The sequence below is a fragment of the Sardina pilchardus genome, chromosome 10, assembly GCF_963854185.1.
Source record: "Sardina pilchardus chromosome 10, fSarPil1.1, whole genome shotgun sequence".
Classification (NCBI taxonomy): Eukaryota; Metazoa; Chordata; class Actinopteri; order Clupeiformes; family Clupeidae; genus Sardina; species Sardina pilchardus.
The window spans coordinates 25,091,032-25,098,200 of record NC_085003.1 but is presented as its reverse complement, the minus strand read 5'-3'; the positions used below and the strand labels follow the sequence as shown (position 1 = coordinate 25,098,200).

Genomic DNA, 7,169 nt, shown 5'->3' with positions numbered 1-7,169 from the left:
CTTTCTCCATTTCTCCACCCTCTCCCTCCTTCCCTCTCTTGCTCTCCCTCTGTCTCTCTCTTTCTCCCTCCCTCTCTCATGTTCTCTCCTTCAGCATTGTCTGACTGCGTTTGGAGGGATCATAGCCATCCCACTGATCCTGTCACAGGGCTTGTGTCTGCAGCATGACAGTCTGACCCAGAGCCACCTCATCAGCACCATCTTCTTTGTCTCAGGGCTCTGCACGCTGCTCCAGGTCATCTTTGGAATCAGGTGATGCACACACACACACACACACACACACACACACACATGTACACACACACACACACACACACACACACACACACACACTCACGCACGTACACACACACACACACACACACACACTCACGCACGTACACACACACACACACACACACACACACACACACACACACACGCACACACACACACACACACAAAAGCATGCTCACATGCACGCATGCATACACACAAGCGCACACACGTGTACACACACACACACACACACACACAGAGAACGGTCTTTTTCAATCTTTAGAAAATGTATGTGAATAGTGAGGATTAGTCAGGTGAAAAGTGTGTGTGAGAGTATATGTGTGTGTGTGTGTGTGTAAGAATGAGGTTGGCTGAGACTTTGATGTTGTGTACTGATAATCTCCAAATCAGTCATTTATTACTAACAGAATCAAGCAATGAGACTGATGATCAGTGTAGTATTGGGCAGGAAACTGAGATTACTTCTACATATCTACCGATGCAGTACTGAGTCATTCCACATTCTCCTGACAGATAAATATAGAGTAAAGCGGGGATTACACTGACCAGGTGTTCTTTTGTCTGTTATAGCACGGCAGCGGAATGGTTGACAACGCCAGTGTTGCGTTCGTGATATAGGAGCTGATTGTTGAACTTAGAGATTTGACGTACGTCAATGTCGGTTTGATGTATCCTATAGGAACATTTTAGGTATTCCAGCCAATCAAAGCAGTAGGCCTAAAATAGTTTTCTATAACGTTTTTTCCCGCTGTAGAGAAATTAGTACTTAACATCACTTCCTAAGATAAGACAAGATAAGGCAAGGTAAGGTATGCCAATTGTTTAATGATCTTACATTCGAGAAATGTGCATTGTTTCAGTAGCAAACTTGATAGCAAGTATACAGTATAATTTACAAGTAGGACATGTCCAACAACAACTAACACACAACACATCAGCAGGGTTGCCAATGTACTCTGCTTGGACATGTACATGTCACGTATATGATACAACAACAACAACAACAACAGGATTTTCACTACTGGCCACAAGTGTTGCACATATGTAAGGATATATTACAAAAAGGATCATTTAACATCTAAAGTACAAATAAACTTGCCACTGCCTCTTTTAGTAGCCTAGATTTAACAGTTGAATGTCCCATTTTAGTATTTGCAGTGTGGTTCCTTATGCCAGTACCTGCATTCATGCAATTGAACTCTAAAATACAGCAGCATTCATTCAAAGGTCAAATACAGTTTATGAATAGAAAGATGAATTTTCTGAGACTAATCCTCTTGTTATTGGAGGTGAAAAGAACGTTTTGTCCAAATACCAGAACTGTATTTGCACTGAACAGTCTTATCTATCAAAAGGCAGGGATTCTACTTTGTGTCAGTTGAGTAGATAAGTCAGATGAGCTCAATCACATTCATGGTCAGACTGTCCACGGGTTTGACCTGAGAAAATCAGCAGAAAATTACCAGAAACTACAAGAATGTAGGTCAAGTATATTCTACAGCATATGCAGTCCTCCTGTTTCAGTAAGCCCCATGTTACGATTACGATACGCTAAACCCAATTGTGTATGTGTGTGTGTGTGTCTGTGTGTCTGTGTGTGTGTATGTGTGTGTGTGTGTGTGTGTGTGTGTGTGTGTGTGTGTGTGTGTGTGTGTGTGTGTGTGTGTGTGTGTGTGTGTGTGTGTGTGTGTGTGTGTGTGTGTCTGTGTGTGTGCGTGTGTGTGTGTGTGTGTGTGTGTGTGTGTGTATGTATGCATGACGCTTGTCCCAGTGACCTAAAAGACATACTCTTTACACATTTTGCGTCTATTTCAGCACAACAGTTGTTGTCCCTGAGCTCACTCACAATGTGTCATTTTAGCACTTCACTTTTTAGAGAGTAGAAAATGTGTGCACATATAAGAGCCTTATGAGTTTAAAAGAGGCTAACTCTGACAGTTCTCATGTTCAAAGCAGATACAGTCGGTCAAGAACATACAGAACTGTTAATATGCAGAGAGCAGCACTGTTTTCAGGTTTTTTTTTTTTTAGTTTTGCGGTCCCTGTGCAAGTCTTTATAAGGGCAGACCAAAGACATTTTGTATCCACTGTGCCAAAAACTTTGGGCACAGAAAACTACAAAACTCAAAGTGCCTGCGTCTGTCAAATATTTGAACATTGTGCTTGAACTTGGTGTGCAGTACTGTATTGCAGAGGGATAGCAGAGGCCTACCCTTGCACTAGCTGGAATCATAAATAGGATTAGGGTGGAATTTTGAACCTTATTAGAGCAGAATTGTGTGCCTTGTAATTCCAAATTCCGTAAGCTTGTCCTGAGTGGGTTTGTGTTCCGTTGTGACAATGTGGAGATGGTGGCAGTGTAAACAGGGAGGTAGCTGTCCCGCTCAGCTCTCGTCAGGGAAATACATGTTCGTCTTTATCAGCTGATAGGAATTTTATATCAATCTGAAAACTGTGGATAGGGGGAAGATGGGTGTGGATGATGGGGTTATTAACACAGGATAAAGTTGTCGTGTACACTAACCTTGTTCACAGCAAATCTTCATATTGGTTTGACCTAAAATAAACATGTGCTGTGAAGTGCACATTATATGTGTTCATATAATGCAGACTTTGCAGCACTAAGCCTAAGTTTCCTTGATTCTATATTAAAATGCAGGTCCTAAAAGGTGAATCATTGTGTTAGATTCCTCATAGCTCTCCATCTGAAACACGCAGGAGTGCCAGCACACTGCATTAACCTTTAGGAATCTTGATTGGACAGCAATGGCGGCTCACATCTCTTCACGGGATTTGAATCAGCTGGCTTCTTAGTGCCTTAAATCTGATCTCCAAAAACAATGTGGCCTGATTCACACGAGTGGCTCAAGGCAGGTCAGCCCAGAGAGTTCACTGTGCCTGGGCTTTATTCTTTCTCAAAGAACCCTTTTTATGGCAAAGCATCTAAACTGGACAGTTATGGACATGCATAGAAGGCTGCTGTTCGGCTGTTCAGCAGACTGGAGACCCTCACACCTTGAAAGGCTTGCGCAAATTAGACTGCTTGGTTTCATGTGATGCTTGCCCTGTGCTGGACATTTTAGGTCAAGCCATTTAAATGTTACCCCCTCTAAAGGTCATGAGCATGGAAGTCTGCTAGGATGGTGAATTTGTGAGTTTGTGTCTAGAAAATGTTGCTTTTTCCAGTACAGCAACAAAATTAGAGTCCTTTGTGGAACACTTATTGAATTGCAGGACAAGCAGTGCCGTACAGTGCTAACTTGGGTATTCCCATGCTGCCATTTGCGCACGAGATTTGACGATGATGCATGCAAGCTAGACGATGATGACATCTAAGCTACACAGTACACCGAAGGTTGTATTTCGGTTGAGAACCAAACCAGTTGGCCCCGGCAGTGGCGCAACTGGCTGGGGCACCTGCACCGTATGCTGGCGACCCGGGTTCGATTCCCGCCCCGTGGTCCTTTCCAGATCCCACCCCGACTCTCTCTCCCACTCACTTCCTGTCATTCTCTCTACTGTCCTGTCCAAATAAAGGCATAAAAAGCCCAAAAATAAATCTTAAAAAAATAAATAAATAAATAAACCAGCTAGGCTAATTGACACGAAGCCATGCACAGACACATTTGATAGACATCCGTGACGCCCAATTAACGGATCTGAGCATTCGTTCAAATACACGAAAAAGATTGTTTGGTTCCCAGACCACATCTCATTTGCTTTGTAAAATGCCTTGTGATTGGCTAATCCGGCTGTGCTGCCATTGTTCTCATAGGTTGCCGATTCTGCAGGGTGGGACGTTCACCCTTCTGGCTCCTTCCATGGCGCTGCTGTCCATGCCAGAGTGGGAGTGCCCGGCCTGGACCCAGAATGCCACGCTGGTCAACACCTCGTCTCCCGTCTACATCCAAGTCTGGCAGAGCCGCATACAAGTTGTAAGTGTTCAAATGTTAAAGTTAAAGTTAAAATTGAAGTTATTGGTATAGTTTTCCCTAAGTGACAAGTGGTTTAGGAATTGAACCCGAGTCGACCATGGCTCCATCATGCTTCAGGTCATTAGGTTTGTTGGTAGGCCTATGCAGACCCTGTAGGTTGATGCTGCCAAAGAAATAAAAAAAAAGTGAAAGACATTGAAAGGACAAAAATATTGTAGACATTTGAAAGCCTTTATACAACATTAAAATGTTCCATGTAAACTATCCTTGAATTAACCTGAGCTTGCATTTTTGTAATTAGCCATTTCAACTCTTTGAAGAGTGCAATCACAAACAGTTTGATGATGGTTCTTCACAGAGCTCATGCAGCTTTAATGAGGTTTTATGTATTTCTGAGACAGACAAAGTATTGATGATAAAATAGCAGTAGACTTATTTAATTGCCCCTGAACCTAATCAGGTGTAGATGGTAAATGGTCTCTCACTTACACTCTTGTACCCTACTGGTGGGGTTGGCCGACTGACCCCGCAAAACATCCATCCAGAGCAATTTGGGATTCCGCATCTTGTTCTCTCATCCAAAGTGAAGTGTCAATTCTTAGTGTGAGAAAATGTTGGAGATTAACTAAAGTGCTAAAACTTGGAGATTGTTGGAGATTAACTTAAGTGCTAAAAACCAAATACTGTAGATGTGACCAGGCTCTGAACATAAAGAAGAGGCAGTAGCACATTCTTGGCAAAGGGACAAAGTTCCAGAGCCACTGGGCCACTGGAGTTAAAAAAAATTGCTTAACTGCCATGCTACAAGGTGCCGTGCAATTGAAGCGTTCCATTTGCCAAGTGTAAACATGGATTTAGAAGACTTGAATGTGCACAGCGCTCTCATGTCTGGTGCAGCCAATTCCACTTATTATAGTGGAAGCTAATTGGTGGAGCATACACTGTGCAAACCACACACTTCTGCTGTGCTCCCCGGTTCTTCCAGTTTGATTTAACCACTGTTTGAATAGGCTACCTCATTCAGTATCACTTAGACAGATGGAACTACCCATGTGGAAAAGTCCAGTCGTAATAGAATATATATTATGGCTCTAAAACCTATATGTATAATACATATAGTATTTATGTACAATACAGACAATCTTATGTCCTGCCTGATAATTCATGCTATTCATGTTGAATACTAAATACTATACACATTCACTGTCATACAACTAAATGTTTGGATTTCCTGCATGGTTTAGAGAGTTGTTAGTGAGTTGTCAAACATTGATGCACGGTTAATTATTTATGCAGTCATTATTAATTTAGCCAACCCAATTTTGTTTGCACACAATTATGTTTAGTGTTTTTGATAGTTGTAAAAAAAACGATGACTTGGATGGATTTTTGAGAATATGTGGATGTTGTGGTGTTACAGTAATCAGTATTAGACATTCCTAATAGGATAATTAAATGTGTGTGTGTGTGTGTGTGTGTGTGTGTGTGAGTGTCTCTCTCTCTCTCTGTGTGTGTGTGTGTGTATGTGTCTGTGTGTGTGTGTGTTTGTGCGTTTGCTTGTGTGTCTGTGTGTGTTCTGTGTCTGTCTCCGTGTTCTCCCCCAGCTGCAGGGTTCCATCATGGTGGGCTCCCTGTTCCAGATCGTGGTGGGCTTCTCGGGCCTCATTGGCCTCTTCATGCGCTTCATCGGACCCCTCACCATTGCTCCCACCATCTCCCTCATCGGCCTCTCACTCTACGACTCGGCTGGCATGAACGCAGGCAACCACTGGGGCATCGCCGCCATGTAGGTAACACATTACGGCAGCTTTATTTGTTTCCATACAACCACAGAGAACCTTGTTTGTCCTCATGCAAAAATGAAGGCTGTCAAAATAACTGATTAATTTCGATTAATTAACTTAAGAAAAAATAATGTATTAAAAAAAGAAATAATAAGACAGATTAATCGATTTCGTACAACCTTTGATCCGGAGCCAGTAACCAGACTAGACTGTAATGAGGGAGAGAGAAGAGAATGTTCTGCCTAGATCATTGATCGGAACATTTACTTTTAAAGAACAGCCTGATGACTACAGCTGTACCATTTATTACTGGTCCAAGAATCTAGAAATAGTGTCTGAACTGAATTAGATCAGAACAGATCAAGAAATCAGAATCAAGAAAGGATCAAGAATCAGTGACTCAAAACTCCGACATTGTAATGAGCTTGCAGCTTTTTCTAATCATTCTGATCAGCAGAAATTTATGAATCAGAGTAACACCACTTAACAGCTCTTTTCTTTGTTCCCTTAAAGGACTACCTGCATGATCATCCTGTTCTCTCAGTACCTCCGACACATCCCAGTGCCGTTTCCCACCTACAGCAAAACCAAGAAGTTTCACACATCCAAGCTGTACATATTTCAGATTCTTCCTGTAAGTCAGTAATTAAAGATCTCATTCTCTCTCCCTTCCCATTCAAAGTGTGAGAACATGTCAAAGATTAACTTCAGAAGTGCTATGACTAAGCTCTGAACATTAAGAAGAGGTAGTAGCACATTCCTGGCAAAGAAACAAAGTTAAAGATAGTAAACGGAAGTAGAATTCTACAGAAAAGACTCTGTGTTCTTCTAATCTTATTAACTGAGTGGCACTGTTTGAATACCTCACACCACACAGATTATTTAAAGCTGACAGAACTAGCCAGAAGTCCAAATACTGAACTGACAGGATTTCAGATAGATCATTGTAATACCTATGTAATACTCATTGCATCTATTCCTAAAAGAGGTGCCAGATCTGAACTGATATTGAGTATGCTTACATGGACATTAATATTCCGATAGTAACCGGCTTAAGACCATATTTAGATCAAGACACTAGGCCTAAATAGGATACTATTCTGTTTGCCTTAACCGGAATAAGATCATACTCAGAATAAGCATACCCGAATTAAGGTATGGAGTATTCCAA

General features: G+C 41.8%; 1 protein-coding gene across 1 annotated transcript in view; it reads left to right on the top strand.

The window, feature by feature from the left end:
* Positions 1 to 7,169, top strand: part of LOC134094683 (solute carrier family 23 member 1-like) — a 42,270-nt gene that overhangs the window by 2,354 nt on the left and 32,747 nt on the right. The gene's annotated exons all lie outside the window — the stretch shown is intronic.